Consider the following 23731-nt stretch of genomic DNA (forward strand, 5'->3'; position numbering starts at 1 on the left):
ACCTTCCTGCCCATGTGATTTCCACTTGCCCCATATTAGCTTCAGTCCTATGTTATGGAATATGGCCTCTTCTCTGTGGAGCAAATCAGAGGCCGTTCAGGATCATGGACACGTTATCCAGATAAATCACTAGGCGTAGAAATGTGCTCAAGAGAGACTCAATGATGGAGGAGGTTTTAATAAATAGAAAGCTGCTATGAGACTTTCCTGGTGGTCCAATGGTTAAGACTCTGTACTTCCACACCTGAGCGAGTGGCTTTGATCCCTGGTGGAAGAACCCCACATGCCCAGAGCAGCCAGAAAAAAAGCTGCTATAAAATCAACTTCTGGATGGTTTTCGAAGGCTGACTTGCTCTGAGAGGGAGGTACAGAGATATCAACTTGCTGCCCATGTCTCAGACCAGGCAAAGAGCTATGACTAAACAGGAAACTGGTTACTTAGCTGTTGAACGGATGTATGAGCGTTCAAAGCGCGGGCACCGGGGTACACTCTGAGACATCCTGTAAAGTGAAAGCACAGCTGTGTTAACCCTGACAGATGTGTAAAAGACTCGTGTAAGAGGCAGGACCTGCTTTGGTTGCCTGAAGAACTGAATTCTCTGTGAATAACTATGAAGTATTTCAAGCCATGGTTTAATGGCCATCTACCGTGTACCCAGTAGCCTCACAGGTATAACTTTAAGCCATCCCAAAGTCCTGCAAAGGAAAGCGCTATCTTTTTTCTACACAAAGAAGCTCTGAGAGGTTGAGTCATGAGTCTGAGGTCACAGAGCTGGTCCTAAAGGAACTAGAATTTAAACCCAGAGCAAAGCCGGGCTTAGAGCAAGGAGAAACTTTTCCTTTCGAGCTCTCGGTAACTTACTTTTGGTTAGTGGGAGATAAATAAGTTTGAGTTCACCAGTGCAGGGTCAGGTCCTGCACTCAACATTTGGATATTTTATTCAGCATGGGATATTTTATATTAATGATATTTTTATAATATATAAGATTAAAAATATTATTCATCATGATTATTGAGTTTGGGGGCTTCCCCTGCAATTTGGGGTCCCAGGGGCATGTCTCACTAGCCTCATCCTAGCTTTGGCTGCTGTCCAGGCTACGGGTGACCTGTGATAACCTGAATGTAGCCTACAGACAGCTCTCATTTTAAGCAGACCTATCCCTCTCCTCCAGCCTGCCTGATAAGTTTTACATTCAAAGGTATTGCCTACTGTGAAAGAGGTTTTCCGTGTTGTGTTGTTCTTTTTTTTAACTTACTTGTTTGCTTTGTTTTTTCCCTGTTCGTTTTAATTCTTCCCTTTATCTTCTTTCTCTATTCACCACTGACCCTGACTGGGATACTTACAACCAAGAAATGTGGCAAAAGGTGATAAATTGGATAACAGGATGCAAAAAATTCTACACAACCCGTGAGCATATTCAAACGTACTCAGAGGGGAAGCATCTTAGAATAATGGTCTGTCCAAGGCCTCGGAGTATATTTATTTCTACAAGAAATCAGCTTCCATAAGGATCAGCTCTTCACACATCTGCCTCATAGAATTGTCTCTGAGCCCTATTATCAGATACAAAATTAAATAAATAGTATGAGCTGAGGCTGTGGGTTGTACTGGTAACGGGAGGGAGAAAAGTCATCCTTATTCTTTATAAACTTTTGTTTCTACAATGAGGTACTGTTGTGACAGAACATGAATATGAGGAGGATAAAGGCCACGCCCACAGCAAACACAGCTGTTTTGAATCCTAGTCTGTATTTTTTTAATTAACTAAATACAGTGCCTGGTTGTTGTTTTTTTTTTAAATCAACATTAGGAAGCTCATCAATTACACAGAAGAGAAACTGACATAGAAACTGACCCTGTCCAGGTATTCATGCCTAACCAGTTTTGCATTTCAGCCCTGGTTTAAGTTAAAGAAGCATTCATTCAGGACCTGCTGTGTGTTCAGACAGGACCAGGAATTTGTATCATGAAGACAAAGGGGCAGGTTTCCTGGGAGAGGCTCATGCTCGGCCAGGGCATCACTACTTGGATCCGTGTTTTATAGAGAGGCCAGTCCATTAGTTTAATTAAGAAAAAAAAAAAGCTTGATCGATGTCCATGTACACTTTCTACAGGACAGGCCAAGAGAAATTTATAGGAGCAGACGGGGTAGGCCTCTGGCAGGATTACAATAAAATCAAACGTTTGTGTCCTGGAGATTCCTCTCCTTTTCAACACTTTCAACCTCTGAACAAAACAAAACAAAAACAAATAGTAGCAATAAACCATCAGCGGGACTGCTTTTTGTTGCTGGGGTAGAGGATTATACTTCCGGATTGCTTCTCCAGTTCTCCCAACTTGACCCAGCTAATAAACATTTAACAGGGAGGAAGGGAAAATACCTCTCAGCTCAGAAAATCAATTTTAAGGGTCCAGATTCTAAAATCCACAGTCTATGCATTAGAGAGGTACTCAGGCCCTCACTCAGGAACTCAGTCCTCCTCAACCATATTCTAATGCAGGTTTTTAATTAATCTGGTATTTCAACCTTCAGGAGCTTAGAAGGCACACAGCAAAGGAGCGCCCACACACTGTCCATGGCTGCTTATAATTATCACGACTGGGGCTATTTAATGACCTTCAGGGCAGACAAGCCCCTATTCGTTCACAGACAGACCTATTCATTCACTCATTCAACCAGCCCTGCCTCCTCAGGGCTACTAATGCTCATTCAAGTTTTTGGTAACACCACCCTCCCCGACGTTAAGGGAGGTTTACAGAGCTGCCAATGTTCCTGTAAGACTCCCACTCTCTCTACCCCAGTGAAACCGCCTAAGAGATCAAAGATCCTTAGGAACTGCATTAGTTCCCTGTAGCAGCAATGAGACAGTACTACCAACGATGTCACTTCAAGCAACAGAAATGTAATTCTCTCACAGCTCTTGCTTCCCTTGTGGCTCAGCTGGTAAAGAATCCGCCTGCAATGTGGGAGATCTGGGTTGGGAAGATCCCCTGGAGAAGGGAAAGGCTCCCACTCCAGTATTCTGGCCTGGAGAATTCCATGGACTGTATAGTCCAACGGGGTCGCAAAGAGTCGGACACAAGTGAGCGACTTTCACTTTCTTTCACGGCTCTGCAGGTAGCAGTCCAAAATCAAGGTGTCAGCAGGGCTACACTCCCCCTGAAGGCCCTAGGGAAGAATCCTTCCTGCCTCTTCCAGCTTCTGGTGGCCCCAGGAGATCCCTGTGGCTGCATATCCCTAATTTCTGCCTCTGCTTTCACAAGGCCATCTTTGTGTCTGCGTCCTCTTTTCTTATAAGGACCCCGGTCATTCTATATCCCGAATGATTTCATCTCAAGGTTCTTAACTTCTTAACTAACTACATCTGCAAAAACCGTATTTCCAAATAAGGTCACATTCTGAGGATCCGGACAAACATGAATCTTGAGGACACTACTGGACCCCCACAGAAGACTATCACTAAACTGATAACTGAGTATCCCACCTACCCCGAAAGGCCATCAGCATGAATCTCCGAACCTCAATATCCCTGAAGTCCAAGGATCCCTGGTTCACTTTAATCCCCACTCCTCCTCTCGCCTTGACTTTCCACACGTCAGAAAAGTGTTAGTTGCTTGGTCATGTCCGACTCTTTGCAACCCCATGGACTGTAGCCCACCAGGCTCCTAGGTCTGTGGAATTCTCCAGGTAAGAATATTGGAGTGGGTAGCCACTCCCTTCTCCAGGGCATTTTCCCAACCCAGGGACTGAACCCACGTCTCCTGCACTGCAGACAGTCTTTACCACTGAGCCACCAAGGAAGCCCTCCACACATCAGAGACAGAAATCAAATCATGTCACTCCCCTGTTTATAACTGTCAGTGGCTCCCGCAGTAAGAAGGCAACATCCCAAACTCCTGGCCAAGCCCCCAAAGCCCTATATGGTCTGCCCTCTGCCTTGGTCTGCCCCATCTCCTCGAAGAACCAGGTTCTGTTCTGAGCCCCAGGAGCAGTGCCACCTGTGGTCTTGGCCCCTCTGCCCCATGCTGACAACACACACCCAGCCTGTGCTGTTCTTCTGCTGGCCGTCAGACTCCTCTTTGGGTGCATCTTCTCCCGCAGCTAGGTGGTCCCACTGCCCAGGGCTGGCTGGCCATTTGATGATGAATCTGCCTGCAAGCTTGGTGGATCAGTGCAGCCACCACACTCTCCCACGTGATGTCACCCACGTGTCCAGACCTGCTTCCGCAGCTGCGACTAAGTTCTTTGCCTTCCCTACTGCACACTTGCCGTTCTGTCTCCTCTCTAGATCTGGCTTCCGTTGGTCTGGCTCAAGCAAGGAGTAGACAGGAAGACTATAAAAAGCAGGAGAGGGAGAACCATTTAGTGCAGAAGCAACTGGCTCTTTTGCCAAATATCTGCGAGGCTTCTTCCCGTGATTCATGTAGGTCTCTGCTCAGATGTCATCTCATCAAAGGCCTTCCCCATTGCCACTCCCTGCTCCTTTATCCTGCCTTTTTAAAGTCTCTACCTGACATTATATTTGTATGTTTATATATTATCATCCAAAGAGCCGACTCATTGGAAAAGGCCTTGATGCTGGGAAAGATTGAAGGCAAAAGGAGAAGGGGTGGCAGAGGATGAGATGGTTGGTTAGATAGTGTCACGGATTCAACGGACAAGAATCAGAGCAAACTCCAGGACATCGTGGAAGACAGAGGAGCCTGGTGTGCTGTAGTCCACAGGGTCGCAAAATGTCGGAAACGACTTAGCAACTGAACAACAACAACATTATTATCTGGGTCCTCCCATGCAGAAGGCAGGAAGTTTCTAGTGGTGCCAGGCATTCCGTGACTTGTGGCTGCACATCCCTAGTGCCCAGAGCGGTACCTGGCACATAATAACTACTCAGTAAATAGTGGTAAGCTAAATGAGAACAATAGTACCACAGAACAGATGAAATCCATAGGATACACTGTAACTGCTGACCTTTACAACAGATCTCTCAAGCAATCAAGACAGAAAAGTATTTATTTTTTTCTTCGGATTAAATGAGATGTTCCGGAAGCCTTTAACAAAGTTTCTAGAACATAGCAAGCCCAGCAAAATGTTAGCTATTATGATAGAAAATATTCTAGAAAAATGTACATGATTTTGTTAAACCTTCCTTATCAGGCACACCCAGCTTGTTTCCTGAGAGTTTCAGACAGCTAGAACTTTCCTGGAGGGTTAATCCATTGGGGAACTACGGGGGTGTGGTTGGTACCACCAGAAACTGAAAATATCTGAGCCAAACACAGGACATTTTAAATATAGGTATTGCTGATGAAATAAACATACAGCCCATTGTCCAAAAAAAGTCACCACTTTAGAAGATAAATGAAGAAAAGGTTTCAGAATGATTCACGTGGAGCCTTTGAAGACATAAAATATGTGGAAATGTGTGAATTATGCATTTTTCGGGATATATGCTTTTAAGATTAGTAAGGGACAAATCTACATTAGTATTCAAGGCCACAGAAACCAGTCTGTTTTACAAATTACCATGTAATTAAACAGAAGGCTCACAAGATCTATTTTAAGCACATTCTTCCCTTAGTCTTAGTATTCTGCTCACCATCTAAGTCCCCTCTAGCCAAAACCACAACTTAAAAACTGCAAGCTCACGGCATTGTCAAGGAATATTTTCTAACTGTCCCCTAAAACTGCCAGACGAGCCGTGTTCCCGTCATGAATAAGGGTATCAAGAGGTTGACAAGAGGTTAAAAGATGGGAAAAAATATAGTAAGAAGGGTAAAGCTTGAGGGTGAGACAAGACAGGAAACGTAAAAAAAAAAAATAGTGTTATTTATATTAATGATAGTTAAAGGGGCAGTTCATCATAAAGTAGAAACATCTAAGGAATGTCTTTAAACCTTCCAAATTTTTTTATAGTACAGAGCAGCTGAAAGAGTTAACGGTCCTGAGATGTTACCATTTATAAACTCTCCTGCATCTGAAACTGTCTTAAACTCTATATAAATCATATCTTTACACCTGTGAAAGATACTCCTTTTACAGGTAAGCAGAATGGGGTTCAGATCAGAAAAGTTAAGTGATTTGCTCCCAAGCTGCATCCCCACTACTGTTTGTTCCAAAGTAGGACTCTTTTGGCTGCACTGATAATAATTCCTCAATGATTCCCAAGTGCTCTTGCGTCACCAAGTTTGCACAGGTTCAATGCCAAACGGAAAAAAACAAAGCCAGTGTAGTCTGTTCTCATAAGGCTAAATTTATTCACTGTTTAAATCCTGACATTGTTTCATGTTCAAACATACTTCCATAAAATAAAGGACATTTCAACATGACAATTTCCCCCAATCATAAAAAACAAATTTTAACATGAAAAATTAATGAAAAGAATAGCAGAAGTTTTTAAAATAGCCTTATTCTGAAACATAAAAAGCTGATCTTGCATCAAGTGCCAAAATTTCTTTTGAAATTTTACTGACCCATGAAATCAAAGACTGGCACTATTGCACAAGAGTCAGTATTTTTCAATTTACCCATTAGGGGTTTATGAGGTCATTTTTAGTTGGTCAATTCCTGCACTCTTTCTATGTCAATAAAATAAAAAATTGAAAACACCAGGAAATAAGGACAGGTAGCACAAAGGTTTGGAGAAGGAAATGGCAACCTACTCCAGTACTCTTGCCTGGAAAATCCCATGGACGGAGGAGCCTGGTAGGTTGCAGTCCATGGGGTCCCGAAGAGTCGGACACGACTGAGCGACTTCACTTTCACTTTCATGCATTGGAGAAGGAAATGGCAACCCACTCCAGTGTTCTTGCCTGGAGAATCCCAGGGACAGGGGAGCCTGGTGGGCTGCCGTCTAAGGGGTCACACAGAGTCGGACACGACTGAAGCGACTTAGCAGCAGCAGCAGCACAAAGGTTAATGAAAGCTTCATGAACTGCTTCTTTTAATCGTATACATAAATGCATGCTCGTACTGAGTTAGGATGTAAATTTTACTTCTTACTGGGGGTCACAGTCAAAAAAACTTTGAAAGCCTTTGTACTGTTTTTCTTAGAGTAATGCACATTCTTTATTGAACATTTGTAAAACAGAAAAATTGTATAAGAAAAAAGTTTAAAATCACCTATAATTCCATCACTCACAAATGACTACAATTAATAGCTTTATCTCCTAAGCATGTTTTTATATTACACAAACACTAGCTGGACACACAAACACTAAATATTCCTAAGTCCTGTAACATGGCGCCATGATTTAAATAGAAGTCTGATCCTCAGTGGCTTTGTGCCACAAATGAGGGAGAACACACATTTTTTGTTTTTATTTTGGCTGCAACATGTGGCTTGTGGGATCTTAGTTCCCCAACCAGGGATCGAACTAGGGTCCATGGCAGTGAAAGCAGCTAGTCCTAATCACTGGAGCACCAGGCAATTCTGGGGAGAGGGGAAATACTCTTAAACAAGACGAACTTATGCGATTTTGGATGCTGAGGCTGAGGCATCTATCAGTCTCTGTGATTACATCAATTGATAAGGGGGAATTGATTTCTATCTACCTGCTCACGGAATGCAATCTTCCACTTTAAGTGAAAGTCACTCAGTGTGTCTGACTCTGCGACCCCATGGACTCTCCAGGCCAGAATACTGGAGTGGGCAGCCGTTTCCTTCCCAACCCAGGGATCGAACCCAGGTCTCCCGCATTGCAGGAGGATTCTTTACCATCTGAGCCACCAGGGAAGCCCAAGAATACTGGAGTGGGTAGCCTATCCCTTCACCAGTGGATCTTCTGGACCAAGGAATCGAACTAGGGTCTCCCGCATTGCAGGTGGATTCTTTACCAACTGAGCCATCAGGGGTAATCTTCCACCTTAAAAGTCAGCATTTGACTCCACCATGAACATTTTCAACAAGGATTCAATCAAAGCAGATTATATATTTGCTTGGAATTTTGCTTCCAAGTGTTAAATATGGTATATTTTTAGCTGTGGGAGTGATGGAATTTGTGTTAACAGGTCGTGGTGAGAATAATCAGTTCACAGCCAAGCTCCGGGCGTAGCCAGTGTTCACGTGCAATAGAGGATGACTTTGAAAATCCGGCAAACCTGGCTCACATGCTCTTGTGAGAGAAATTGGAGGTTTTAATAGTGAAAGACTAAATTGTGGGAAAGCAGAAATGTAGCCAGGATCTCACAGCGCCACAAAGCCTTACATACTAACGTGAACTAATCGAGACTAGGACAGTGGTCCGGTATGGCACCTCCAGAGTGGACTCCATGCTTGCATTTGCTACAAAGAAGAGACACCCAGAACACGGTGCTGAAAATGTCACTGGCAAGTAAAAGTGAACTTCACCATGAATAGGAATTCCAACATTATCAATTAATTTGTTTCCTATCAAACATGGGTGTCCTTACCAAGCAATGAAAATGAGGAATCCAATTTTGAGGCAATAAATGTGGAATGTTTAAATAAAAACTAAGTAAGTTGTAAGAAAACACTGTGATACATCAATAAGGAAACTCTAAACACAAATTTATATTCAAATGAGTTTTTTACTCCAAAGTGTAATTTTCACATTCACAAGGTTACAGGAAGTTTATGATGATCTATGCAGATGTCAGTGAACCAGGGGTGGCAGGCCAATGGCCTGTTTGGTAAATAAAGTTTTATTAAAACACAGTCACACTCATCCCTCTCACCTACTGTTTATGGCTACTTTTGAGCTATGACAGCAGCATTGAAGGATTGTGCCAGAGACCGTGTGGCCTGCAAAGCCAAAAAAAAAAAGTTATTCGCTGGCCCTTTGAGAAGAAGTTTGCCTAATGTCAGAAATTCTGGTGAAGCAATGCAGGTTTTGAATAAGCTGTGGCCAGTTGTGAGGGCTTGATCCTCCTGCACAATGAACTAGTTAGTGATCCTTCTTTCCCTCCAGAGGTCATTTATTAAAGGACATATAAATAGCTGTAAAACATAACAGGAACACCAGTGGGGTTTGGATTGGTGTTAAAACCAATTTCAGAGAAGTGTGACTTTCAGGGTTGCAAGAAACCTACTCAAAACCTCTTCTGTGAAACTGATCCGGATGTTTCAGCCCAGAGTCCAAATAAGGACCAAGACACTCAAGAAGGAACACTGCGACTCTCTGCATGAGAGACTCCGACAATGTCTTCCTTCCAGGCTGGAGGATGCCAATCTGGAGCCTGCTTTTGAAGGCACTATGGAAACATTCTTCGTTTCTTTAACAACTTTCTTTCATTTGTCCTTAATCCCAGAACCACAGGATGGAAACCCACAGAGATACAGTCGGGCACACACTCATTTTGTTCAATGCAGGTAAACCACATAACCCTATAAGTTGAAAGTACTGCTGCTGCTGCTGCTAAGTCGTTTCAGTCGTGTCCGACTCTGTGCAACCCCACAGAGGGCAGCCCACCAGGCTCCCCCATCCCTGGGATTCTCCAGGCAAGAACACTGGAGTGGGTTGCCATTTCCTTCTCCAATGTGTGAAAGTGAAAAGTGAAAGTGAAGTCGCTCAGTCGTGTCCGACTAGTAGCGACCCCATGGACTGCAGCCTACCAGGCTCCTCTGTCCATGCGATTTTCTAGGCAAGAGTACTGGAGTGGCTTGCCATTGCCTTCTCGGATAAGTTGAAAGTACTAGTGACCATATTTCACCAGCTCTCTATAGCAAACCCATATGTTCACCTTTAGAAAAGAAAACCGTGCCCACTGATTGGGGTCAGGGTGCTCCAGGGGAATATAACCTCCCCCAGGCAAAGCCCTACAAAATGATGGAGATTATGTCCGCAATCCTTCATGGTTCTTCAATGTGTCAGAAGAAAGACCTTTATTCAACTTGTATTGCTTGATTTGAAAGCCAAACTCAAAATCTCAATGCTGTCCTGACAATATTTCTATTAAATAAAATCCTCCCATGTTGTTGGGAGCTTTTAAATCAATCTGCCACAAAAAGCTTCTGAACAAGTTAATAACGCAGACGCTGACTCACACTCTCCAGCAGGCACTCCTCCATGAAGAATCAATGGACTTTGTTCAATCTATCAAAACAGTTAGCAGTTGAGCAGTAAAACAATTAAAATGCAGCTCTTCTTTGTATTCTTTCTCATTAAAAAAAAAAAAGGCAAGGATGCTGAAGTCTTGGGAGAAACAGAATTAAGACAGAGCTGCTGAGTTCAAATCAGAGCTTCATTCCTTAGAGCAGAGCTCACATTTACTAAGTGCTCAGGACACAGAAGGCATTGAGGCACGTCCACACGATCACTTTCTTCACTCTTTCTCAGTCCACTTTTTAATTTATATTTATTTATTTGTGTTTATTATGGAAGCAGAGTTGATTTACAATGTTCAGGTGTTAATTTCAGGCGCACAGAAAAGTGATTCCATTTTATATATATATATGTATGTATGTATATATGTATATGTATATATATTCTTTTATAGATATATATATTCTTTTTCAGATTTTTTCCATTATAGGTTATTACAAGATAATGAATACAGTTCCTTGTCTCAGCCCACCTTTTTGAAATTTCTTTTTAATTTTTAAAAAATTTTATTGAAGTATAGTCGATTTACAATGTTGTGTTACTTTCAAGTGTACAGCTAAGTGCATCGGTTATACATGTATCTACTCTAAGATTATTTTCTCATCTAAGTCATTAAAGAGCGTCAAGAGTATCAAAGAGTATTAAAGTTACCTGTGCCCACTTTTAAAGATGAGTACACTAAGCTCAGAGGGTTGAAGTGACTTGTCCAAGGTCAAGCACCTTAGTAAGAAGTGGCAGAACTGGGATGTAAACTCAGTCTATCTCTGAAGCCCTATTTTTTGTTTTGTTTGTTTGTTTGTTTTGGCCTCACCACATGGAGTGCAGGCTCTTAGTTCCCCAACCAGGGACAGAACCCTCACTCTCTCTACTGGAAGTGTGGATGCTTAACCATTGGACCTCCAGAGAAATCCCCTTATTTTGTTTCGTTTTCTCCTCCCAACTATATGCAATGGTAGCTGGATGATGTCAAAGGTCTATGAGCTCCTCTCTTCCCAGGACAGGCCAGGGGACATGCGGTTTTGGTTTTTTCTCTGCCTCTCCTTTAAGTCTTTCGAAGCATATATCGGTACAGCCTTTCTTCAGATGATCTGCTTTAAGCCTTCTTCATTACATTCACAAGTGAGTCATACTTCCTGCAAGTTACACCAGCTCACCTTTCTGGGTTCCAAGCGTTCGCAGATATTAAGCTCATCTCTCATACTGTGAATCTTAACTTCAATTTGAGATCATTTCCTGTTGGCCTCATGTATCATCGATATGTGGAATTCACCACTCGATATTATCTCTGGAAGGTCTCTAATTGCCTTGGCCCTACTAGACTATGATTCCCATCAAGGAAAAATTTGCTGGCTCACTCACCTCTGTATTTCCAGACCTTGATAAATACTGAATAAATCAATGGACAGTGTAACTTTGCCACATTTCAAGGCAGTGGGGAAACTAAGGCACAGTAAGATTAAGATAGCTTCTCTAAGGTCACAAAAAGAGTGGGACTTCACATAGGCGATTTAAGAACCGCCATAAACTGGATGACGTATCATCTGTTAGAGCAAGCAGGTTTTCCCCCTAATATCACACTACACAAAGAGGTTAGGAATAACATAAACGGATTTTGAAAGCTACCATCCTCTTTTCCCAAGTCTTTGGCACCAAGATAAAAAGGCTTTCGATCTTATATACAGGCTGTATGTGTGAATGTATCCAACATAGGGTGAAAAACTAACAGTTCTTTTGCCACCTGCCAAGACTTCACAAGTGCCATAAAGAAGAAAGCCCACGCTCAGCCTGCCTGGAAGGGAAGAAGCCAAGGAGGGGTGTGCAGAGGTCTCCCAAAGTGCCGTCTTCCCCTTTGTACCCAGAAAGAACTTAAAAGAGCCCCAGCCAAAGAGACTGGAGCTGAGTATGTTCTAGTTAACATCATGGATAATGCATCATTCACGGATAATAAAATTCTAATCATTGGGATAAGAATGGGCACCCACATGAGGCATTTCTGATCTTCCTTCAACTACATACAGACTATATAAGTGAAGGATTATTGATTTTTTTCCCCACGGGCATGTGTGATCCTAGTTCCCCCACCAGGGATTGAACCCATACCCCCTGCATTGGAAGCAGAGTCTTAACCACTGGACTAACAGGGAAGCCCTGAGGACTACTGATTTGATTAGAAGAAATATTGGAAAATATGTCTGAATATTAAGGCACTAAATGCTTCTCTGGGGAGAAAAGATATTAAATGTCAGGAAATGCAATGGAAATAAAAACACAAGTAGAAAATTGAACGGATTCATGTCGTGGGTCTCCAAGAATTTAGAAATCTGGCTACACATTGAGATTTTTTTGCTTCATTGCTTCTGGCTGCATTCAGAGGCATGCCGACAGGCCGTGACTTAATAATTCCTGACAATTTTCCTTTGAAGGTTTTCAAATCGCATTTAATACAAAGCATGTCATTAAAAAAGACTCACTGATCACTGATCAATAAAATATATTCCTTTCCACGGAGTGCCTTTTTATAGCTCCAATGTGAAAAGCATTGCTTTCCTGCTACACCCTTGGGGATCAAAGGCAGACTGATGTCAAGCGCTCAGAGCACAAAGGGAAAAAAGGTCTCCGATAACTTTGTGCTTTATGTACAGCCAGAGGTGGATCATTCTGGTATAAAAGGATTTTTTTTTTTTTTAATGAGTCCATTGACTCTGTAATACAGGAAAAAAGAGGGTCTTCCCTTTCTTAGAATTCTCCTGATCCCATATTTAAGGTCAAAACTAGAAAGTATCCCAAATAAGGATGAAAGACTGGCTTCACTCTTAGCTCTAAAGCATGGACTGAGTCCACAAAACTTGAGACAAGGACGCAGAGAAGGATCCACGAGTCTGGCACAGTAACTTGAGATGATGTTTGCTGGATATAAATCTGTCTTGCCTAGGAAATACACCCTATCTATGCTCTAAGAATTAGGAAACTTCTAGAATCCGTGCCAGTGAAGCAGAGCTGACTGACCAAGTCAGAGAAGCATTTGCTTCTCTACCACATGTAGCTATCTTCTCCCTTGCCCTTTGCACCTGCTGTCTGTCTTTTCCCACCTCCTGGTGCCATCTTTCTTTTTAAAAAATATTTATTTATTTTTATTTGTTTATTTGGCTACACCAGATATTAGTTGTGACATGTGGAATCTTCAGCTGTGCACACAAACTCTCAGTTACGGCATGTGACTTCCCTGACCAGGGATCGAACCCAGGCGCCCTGCATTGGGAGCATGAAGGCTAAGCCACACAGAAAGACCCTGACAACTTTCTTGCTTTCACCTTTTCCCCCTCCTTTTCTCCTTCTTCCTCAAAGCAAGGTTCTACTCGTGGTTACAAGCCACAGTAAAGTCTCTGCTTAAATTTACTGACTTATCAATCTAGTGTTAATCTGGGCAAAGAGGGTGCTGTCCTCTGCTCCTTACCGATCAACTGGCATAAAAAGAACGGGTTACTCAGTAATGCCAAGCTAGACCCAAGTAGCACGAAGTTCTCACAGGCTGATGAACGCAACCCAGGGCATTAGTCATGCCTGTTTTCTCTGGTCAAAGGCATTCATTTTCATCATGCTTATATTAAGCAGAGTCCCTAAAATGACTGCCATCCCTGCTTGCTGATATCTTTCATTTTTGCTTCCTCCTCTTCCAGCAAGACTGTTTCACGGAACATGCAGAAATCTGCCTACCTAGCCAAAGAATGAAAAATGTGATGCTCTTGTGATAGGAACTTTTTCATGAAACACTGAAATCCCATTTCCCTGCATTGTAATTTCTAGGTCATTACTTACTAGGCAAAGTTAGAATATTCCATTTAAATGTAAAATTGTCTTCTCCTAGGAGCAGCAGAGCAGCACTGCCATAAACAAGCCAATTGAACAAGTTAGAAATTTAGTCTCTAATAAAAATAGATATGGGCTTCCCTTGGTGGCTCAGACAGTAAAGAATCCGCCTGCAATGCTGGAGACCTGGGTTCGATCCCTGGGTTGGGAAGATCCCCTGGAGAAGGGAAGGGAATGGATACCCACTCCAGTATTCTTGCCTGGAGAATTCCATGGACAGAGGAGCCTGACGGGCTACAGTCCATGAGGGTGCAAAATAGGTATGGGGGGCTTTGTAACAGTCTACAAGGTAATAAGCAGATCTTAATCTACTACCCAATCATTTCCTGATAATGAGGTTATGTGTTTGGTAGCCTTAAGATTTGGTGAGATTTATCATACGCACTTCCCAAGGGAAGAATACCCTAATATGTTGCCTCTTTCCATTGACTAAGCTGTCGGAACCTCCATGTCTACAGGAAACCAGAAAGAACTTTTCACAGTACTGAGTACAAAAGTATGCTCTCAGCAGGACAGTTGATGAGAAGTTATTTTATTTTGAAAGTGTATAAATGGGTTTCCCTGGTGGTTCAGTGGTTAAGAATCCACCCTGCAAGGCAGGGGACACGGGTTCAATCCCTGGTCCAGGAAGATCTCATATGCCACAGAGCAACTAAGCCTGTGACCATAACTACTAAGCCAGTGCTTTAGAGCCAGTGAGCTGAAACTCCTGAGCCCGTGTGGCACAACTACTGAAGCCTGAGTGCCCTAGAGCTCGTGCTCTGCAACAAGAGAAGCCACCTCAGGGAGAAGCCTGCTCACCGCAACTGGAGAGTAGCCCCCACTCACCGCAACTAGAGGAAGCTCACGCAGCAATGAAGACCCAGCACAGCCACAAATGATTAAAATATTTAAAGAGTGTGGAGCAGCAAACACTGAACTTGTCACATATTCATGCTCATGTTAGTCGCTCAGTCATGTCTGACTCTTTGCGACCCCCTGGACTGTAGCCCACAAGGCTCCTCTGTCCGTGGAATTCTCCAGGCAAGAATGCTGGAGTGGGTAGCCATGCCTTTCTCCAGGGGATTTTCCCGATTCAGGGATCAAACCCAGGTCTCCTGCATTGCAGGCAGATTCTTCACTAGATAAGCCATTTTCAAATATGGTAGGACCCCATCCAGGTATACCAGCATCCCGGTACCGAAAGGCAGGGAGCTGAAGAATTTAGGCAGAAATATACTGTATCTAGCCCAGCTCCCCATGACTGCTTTGTTTTCCCTAGGTTTAAGTTATCTATGCAATCATAGGTTCTTAATCTGACAGTGACTGAAATCATACAAAATTTCACTGTGAATAAAATAGCATTTATACGAACACTGAAACAGGGTGCATACTTTCACATAGAAAAGGACGAAGCATTATTTGGAAAGTTAAATGAGTTTTTTAGAGTCATTACCTGTGTTCGCCGAAGAATCAATGCTTTTGAACTGTGGTGTTGGAGAAGACTCTTGAGAGTCCCTTATACTGCAAGGAGATCCAACCAGTCCATTCTAAAGGAGATCAATCCTGGGTGTTCATTGGAGGGACTGATGCTAAAGCTGAAACTCCAATACTTTGGCCACCTCATGCGACGAGTTGACTCACTGGAAAAGACTCTGATGCTGGGAAAGGTTGGGGGCGGGAGGAGAAGGGGACGACAGAGAATGAGATGGCTGGATGGCATCACCGACTCTGTGGACATGAGTTTGAGTGAACTCCGGGAGTTGGTGATGGACAGGGAGGCCTGGCGTGCTGTGATTCATGGGGTCGCGGAGAGTCGGACACGACTGAGCGACTGAACTGAACTGAACTGAACTGAACCTGTGTTCTTAAGAGTTCAGTCACTGTCACGCTATTTTACATATTAGACATGCATGACACTGATATTGGTGTGCCTTCACTTCTGCAACCATTCTTCAACACACAAATGAGAGCAAAGAATAGCAGTACATTTTTACACATAAGTATAAAAAAACATTCAGGCTTGTTTTTCAGGCAAGAGTGATTTTTAAAAGTCAGTCTTTTCCTTCCAAAAGACGTGACTATTGCGTATTTATCCTATCTAAGTTGGGACTTTATCATTTTCAACCAAAGTTCCTGGCAAATCACTCAGAAGAAAGAAGAGGACAACATGATCTTCAAAAAATGTTATAAATCTTCAAAGAGAATCAAGTTTGAATGAGTTTCTGGGTTCAGAAAGATGTAACATTTTAGATTTCATTTATTAAGGGCCTTGTAAGGCCATTACATAACCATGTTCATAGAACTGTAATAGCCAACATTTCATTAGCTCTGATTTTTCAAGAGAGCCAAGGCAATAAAAAGAAGAGATATTAAAAGTTAGCTACATAGTACACTGGGGGACCATAATTAGTTTGATTTGGTCAAAGGATAGGGCAGGGGCAAAAGATGAGGCTGGGAGAAGTCTGCCCTGGAGGACTTTAAATGTCATGCAAAAAGGCTTAACCTCACTATAAAAGAGGGTGTGTTGATCGTAGGGATTTGGAGAAGAATGAGATGTGAGTCTTGGTATTAAGAAACTTCATAACTAATGGAAGTGACACCCAGAGAGGTTCCTGAGCTAAAGAAAAGCAAGAGATGGAAATCCCCTGGTGGTCCAGTGGTTAAGACTCTGCGCTTCCAATACAAGACCTGTAGGTGCAATCCCTGGTCAGGGAATTAAGATTCCCATGTTCCCAGCAGCCAAAAAAACAAGAAAGGCAGGAGAGAAATGAATTATGGCTGAGGAGACAGGAAACCTTCTTTGAGAATGTGGCATCCCATCTGACCCCTGAGGGGAAGGTAAAATTTTGATAGCAGTGGATGGCAACAAAAGAGCATAGTAGATGGGGAGGCCGGGCAAAGACTGGAAGTCAGAAACACAGAGAGGAGAGCTAGCAAACGATGAGAATTTCCATTCGGCTGTACATGAAGATGCACGGGGAGCACCCTACAGAAAGAGGTTCCCCTCTGCCTGCGGTTGACTACGGCACAGAACTCCTCGTGACCATGTCATTATTCCTAGCCATTTGTGTTTCTTTTCTGTGGTTTGCTGCCTGTTTCTAACTCCAGGCCAGGGAGTGGTAAACTTAAAGAACAAGATAGCAAATATTTTAGCATGCAGATGCCATCATGACTATTATACTCTGCCATTGTAGTAAGAAAGCGGCTATAGACAGTGTGCTAGTGAAGCAATGCGACTGTGTTCCCATAAAACTTTATTGAAAAAAAAAAAACAGACCCACAGAATGTAGTTTGCAGGCCTCTGCTCTCAACTGCATGGCAACTGACAAGGGCTGGGGCAGTCTATATACACAGCTTGGTGTGGCAGGCAGTGAATGTCTGAATGCAGAAGACAACTAATAGGGCTATAAAGTTGAGTTGAGAGTCCATCTGACAAGGACATGTGCTAGGGAGCTTATTATTCAAATTAGTGGGACAACCTTCAAGGTGGTCTAGGTTTATTTATTTGGCTGCGCCGGGTCTTAGTTGTAGCATGTGGGATCTAGTTCCCTGAACAGGGATTGAAGCCAGACCCCCTGCATTGAGAGCTTGGAGTCTGAGCCACTGGATCACCAGGGAAGTCCCTGGGGGTCTCTTTTATAAGCATGCTAATCCCATTCATGATACAAATCTACCCTCACGACCTAATCACCTCTCAAAAGCCCCATTTCTAAATACCATCACATTGGGGATTAGGTTTCAACATATGAATTTGGGAGGGACATAATCATTCAGTCTATGACACTAGGCATAACATCAACTTATTCCTGAGATCAAGTTGCCTCCTTGTATTAGAGTTTCAGTTTCTGGAATACAAGGTCTGATGAGCTACTCGAGTGCCCCTAGGGTTGGGGCATCTTACCAATCTCCTCTTCCCTCACTCCTGCTTTGTAACTGACATCCTGTCCCTGAGTCCCACTCTGACTTGGAGCATTTCCCACACGTTTCTCTGATGCTGCCAGGTAAGCTGCCTGCATCTCCCATCTGTCTGCCTTCCAAAGGCCCTTCTTCACCTTCTACATGGCCATCCCTGTTGACATCCGTCTACCTGGACCACGCTGGTGGCCCAGTATAGAGCCTGTTGTGTTTTCCAGGTGTAACTCCTGGTAATCACAAGCAGAGAACACTTCCATCTCCTTCAAGGTTCTAGGTACCACCTACTCAACTTTGTCAGTCAACTTTCACATAACGCTATAGGATGAGATAGGGTATGTTTTTCATCACCATGGACACAATTTGGTCTTAGCATAGCTATTCTGCACTAATATGCAGGCTCCAAGAAAGGAAAGCCTCCCTCCTCTACCCTTGGTGCCCTGATTCTGCCAACTGCTACACTATAGTAGCTCCAGACCCTATGTAAGAGAGTAATAATAGGTTGGTGTGATGTTGCTTTAATGAACAAACACACATCCTTATTTACTACTAGCAAAAGCTTCATCATCTCAACCAGCTAAAGATCTCTTTAAGTCTCACACTAATATTTACAAATTGATAGAGATACTAATTGAATACTCAGTTCTCCCACTATTGGCCTTTTGTTTGTTTAGAACAATTCTTGCTAATAAAATATCAGAAGCCTAAGAGGCAAATTCCACTTGCAAATTTTACTATGTCTTTCCTTTAGGTAATGACTTTTCAAAGAGACACTAAACAAATAGAATATTTAAAAACTGAATTTTCCCAAATGTAAACTCTTCTACATTGCTCATAGGAACATAAATATTACAATTACTTTGGGGAAACATGTGCATAACTCTACACTCCTAAGCATATTCCCCAGAAGACTCTCACACGTGGGAAGTAAAACACATGCTCAAGTATGTTCCCAGCCACAGTGTTCAGAAAAGCAAAACTCTGGAAACAACCCACTGTGCATGGATTGAAGAATGAATTAAATACATTATGGCAGATTCATATGAAGGATACTATACAGCCATAAAGGCTTAGCTTCCCAGGTGACTCAGTGGTAAAGAATCCACCTGCCAGTGCAGGTGACACGGGTTTGATCCCCGGGAGATGAAAATGGCAAACCACTCCAGTGTTCTTGCCTGGAGAATCCCATGTGCAGAGGAGCTTGGTAGGCTACAGTCCAAGGGGTCGCAGAGTCAGACACAAGTTAGCGACTAAACAACAGCAGCAGCAGCATACTGCCATAAAAATGAACGAATCAGGGCCATGTGTTTCAATCTCAGGATCAAAATGTTGAGTAAAATAGATTGAGTTCTGCAGTATAAGGGGGAAAACAATCTTCTCAAAAATGATGCTGAGTCTATGGCCATACCACCCTGAATACAACCAATCTCATCTGATCTTGGAAGTGAAGCAGGATCAGGCCTGGGAAGTACTTGGATGGGAGACCACCTGGGAATACTGGTGCTGTAGGCTTTTAAAAAATGATGCTGGGACGAAATGGGTATCCACATGAAAAAGAATGAATTTAGATCATTACTCTACACCACATTCAAAAAATCTGGCTCAGATGGTAAAGAATCTGCCCGCAATGCAGGAGACCCAGGTTTGACCCATGAGTCAGGAAGACCCACTGGAGAAGGGAATGACCACCCTCTCCAGTGTTCTTGCCTGAAGAATTCCATGGACAGAGGAGCCTGGTGGGCTACATCCATGGAATCGCAAAGAGCTGGACACAACTCAGTGACTAACACTTTCACTTCACTTCATATTCAAAAATCTACTCAAAAATGGACCAAAGACCTGAATGTAAGAGCTTAAATGATAAAACTCTTAGAAGAAAACATAAGTTGTAATGTTGGATTAGGGAATGATTTCTTAAATATTACACCAAAAGCACAAGAAATCAAAGAAAAAGTAGATACCTTGGAACTTAATAAAAATTTAAAACTGTTGCACTTCAAAGGACATTATCAAGAAAGTGAAAAAGCAACCCACAGAATGTGAGAATATTTTTGCAAATCATGTTACCTGATAAGGGTCTAACATCCAGAATTCCGAAAGAACTCTTAGAACCCAACAATAAAAGGACAACATAACCTGAATAGAAATTTCTCCAAAGATATGCAAATAGCCACTAGCCCAAGAAAAGATGTCCAGTATTACTCGTCATTAAAGGAAATGCAAATCAAAACCTCGCTGAGCTCCGACTGCACACCCACTAAAGATGACTAAAATAAAAAAGACAGAAAGTAGGACCTTCCCTGGTGGTCCAGTGGTTACGAATTCGCCTTGCAATGCAGGGGACATGGGTTCCATCACTGTTTGAGGAAATAAGATGCCACTTCCATGGAGCAACTAAGCTTCTATGGTGCAATTACTGAGCTGGAGCACCACAACTAAAGCTCACGAGCCCCACCAAAAGAGCCCACAGACAGCAAGCAAAACCCTACACAGCCGAAGAAAGAAATATTTTTAAACATTATTTTTTTAAAAGAATAAAGAAGAAAGAAATATTTTAAACATTATTTTTTAAAAAGAATAAAGAAGAAAGAAATATTTTTAAACATTATTTTTTAAAAAAGAAAGTAACAAGTGTTGGCAAGGATTCAGAGAACCTAGAACACTCATACACAACTGGTGGGAATGTAAAACAGTGCATCAATTGTGGAAAACACTCTGGCGGTTCCCCAATAAGTTAAACAGACTTTCCATAAGACCCAGCAATTCCACCTCTAGGTGTATCTATCCAGCAGAACTGGAACTGTGGAAACAATCCAAAGGTCCATCAACTGATAACTGTAAAAACAAAATGGGATATATCCCTACAATGAAGTAATATTCAGCTATAAAAAAAGAATGAAGTACTGCCTCACATGATGTGGAGCAATCTTGAAAATGCCACGCTAAGGCAAAGAAGCTGACACAGACAGCCATGTATTGCATGATTCCATCTATATGAAATGTCTGAAACATGCAAATCTGTAAAGATAGAAAGTAGATCAGTGGTTGCCAAGGGCTGGGGAGGTGATTACCAGTGGGTACAGGGTTGCTTTTTGAGTGGTAGAAATGTTTCTGGAATAAGAGTGGTGATGGCTACACAATTTTGTGAATACACTAAAACTGCTGATCTGTACACTGACTATATGAAGTCTATGTTACATGAATTATATTTCAAGACAAAAAGTTAATAGAGAAAAACCCCAGCAAGCTGTTAAAGACTACCTCCTCTGGGATGCCACGTGTATAGAGAGCCTGGGATCAGTTGGGGGCACACAGAGGGCTGAATGAACTTGTTATCATTCTACTTATTAAACTGGGCAAATGAGTGTATTGCTCATTTGGCGTATTGCTTCATAACTATTCAATAAAAAACAAACATTTAAAATAGCAATTAATATACCTTTTTCTTGTTTTTCAAACCACAATCAACACAAAAATTGGATCTGAATTTATTTTATTTTTTAACTGGTGGATAATTGATTTACAATATTGCATTGGCTTCTACCATACAACATGAATCAGCCACAGGTATACATACGTCCCCTCTCTGTTGAACCTCCTCCCCGCTTCCCAGTCCATCCCATCTCTCTAGGTTGTCACAGAGCACTGGATTTGAGCTCCCTGCATCATACAACAAATTCCCATTGGTTATCCATTTTAGTATATAAAAAGCAGAGACATTACTTTGCCAACCAAGGTCCATCTAGTCAAGGCTATGGTTTTTCCCATGGTCATGTATGGATGTGAGAGTTGGACTGTGAAGAAAGCTGATCGCAGAAGAATTGATGCTTTTGAACTGTGGTGCTGGAGAAGACTCTTGAGAGTCCCTTGGACTGCAAGGAGATCCAACCAGTCCATTCTAGAGGAGATCAGTCCTGGGTGTTCATTGGAAGGACTGATGCTAAAGCTGAAGCTCCAATACTTTGGCCACCTCATGCGACGAGTTGACTCACTGGAAAAGACTCTGATGCTGGGAGGGATTGGGGGTGGGAGAAGAAGGGGACGACAGAGAATGAGATGGCTGGATGGCATCACCAGCTCGATGGACATGAGTTTGAGTGAACTCTGGGAGTTGGTGATGGACAGGGAGGCCTGGCGTGCTGTGATTCATGGGGTCGCAGAGAGTCAGACACGACTGAGCGACTGAACTGAACTGAACTGAAAGTATATGTTTAAATGCTACTCTCCCAATTCATCCGACCATCAGCAGATGAATGGATAAAGAAGCTGTGGTACATACATTCAATGGAATATTACTCAGCCATAAAAAGGAACACATTTGAATCAGTTCTAATGAGGTGGATGACTCTAGAGCCTATTATACAGAGTGAAGTAAGAAAGAGCAAAGCTAATATCGTATTAACACACACATATGGAATCTAGAAGGGTCGTACTGATGAGCCTATTTGCAACATGAAGACAGCAATGAAGTTGCTTCCCCAGTGGCTCAGATGGTAAAGAATCCGCCTGCGTGTGGGAGACCTGGGTTCTATCACTGGGTTGGGGAGATCCCCTGGAGGAGGGCATGGCAACCCCTTCCAGTATTCTTGCCTGGAGAATCCCCATGGACAGAGGAGTCTGGTGGGCTACGTCCATGGGGTCACAAACAGTCGGACATGACTGAGTGACTAGGCACACACAATGGAGATACAGACATAGAGGACAGACTTGTGGATCTGAATTTAGATGACCATCAATTCGTAGTCAACCTTAACTAAGAAACCACAGTGTGCAAAACACCATTAAAAAGAAAGAAAAAGAGGCAGAGTTTTTTAGAAATAGGGATGACAATCACCAACCTCCAAAGAGCTTATAATCTAAAGCATGAGTGGCTACCAGCTCCAGAGAGCCAAAAAACCAGCTTCCTAATGGAATAACTTCAGCAAGAGTTTTGTCACTCCCAGCACCAGCTGTAACTAAAGAATCAATCTCATACAATTAAAATATCAATACTTTTAGAGTTTCAAATTTTTATCCTGAGAAGTTGTTTCATCTCCCTTTTCTAAATCTGCTTTTAAGGACTCAGGCTAAGGAATTAAAAGCACATGGAATTGTAAAGAACTTGTTTCCAGACTTGTTTTTTACTTGAAGTAATGTATTTTTAAGCCCCAATGTAAATAATATCTATAGATTATCACATATTTTTATCTAGGTTCTATTAGTTTCTGAATATTCATATAGTGACATCTTGAAATGCCTTTTTTACAAGGTACAGTCGAAATAAACACAGAAGCTTTCTAAAAACAATTATCGTCGAGTTGACTCACTGGAAAAGAGTCTGATGCTAGGAGGGATTGGGGGTGGGAGGAGACGGGGACGACAGAGAATGAGATGGCTGGATGGCATCACCGACTCGATGGACATGAGTTTGAGTGAACTCCGGGAGTTGGTGATGGACAGGGAGGCCTGGCGTGCTATGATTCATGGGGTTGCAAAGAGTCGGTCACGACTGAGCGACTGAACTGAACTGAACTGAACTGAAGGTTATGGAAAATTGAATCTAGTTTCCAGTTTTACCTAAGATCAGCAAATGCAAGTAGTTACAACTGGAACGCACTCTTTCCACTAAGGAGGTCAATATTTTTATTTTGTACCACACTTTCTACAGATATATATTCCATAAATATATCATTCCAGTAACAAATTCAGGAACATATATCCCTTTTAGGATCAACTATCTAAATTAACACAAATAACTTGATAATGAATGAGGGGCAACTTCTCTTTGGCTGTGGAAAGCAATGGTGTTGGAGAAAGCAAATGGAAATTTGTAGCCAAAGTGCTGTGCATCAGAAGCCAGCTCTACCACCGATTCTCTGGGCGACTTTGGCAAATCCAGTGAGCCTCAGTTTCGATATCTATAAAAT

General features: G+C 42.5%; 1 protein-coding gene and 2 pseudogenes across 1 annotated transcript in view; 1 reads left to right on the forward strand and 2 right to left on the reverse strand.

Moving 5' to 3' along the window:
- Positions 1-17929, reverse strand: part of LOC148774767 (RNA-binding protein 4B-like) — a 34643-nt pseudogene extending 16714 nt beyond the window's left edge.
- Positions 1-23731, reverse strand: part of PITPNC1 (phosphatidylinositol transfer protein cytoplasmic 1) — a 267578-nt gene that overhangs the window by 223395 nt on the left and 20452 nt on the right. The window lies entirely within an intron of this gene.
- On the forward strand, positions 19220-19337 carry LOC129544796 (5S ribosomal RNA; annotated as a pseudogene).

Source organism: Moschus berezovskii, chromosome 20 (assembly GCF_049115385.1).
Source record: "Moschus berezovskii isolate FMDL1 chromosome 20, NW_MosBer_1.0, whole genome shotgun sequence".
Taxonomy (NCBI): domain Eukaryota; kingdom Metazoa; phylum Chordata; class Mammalia; order Artiodactyla; family Moschidae; genus Moschus; species Moschus berezovskii.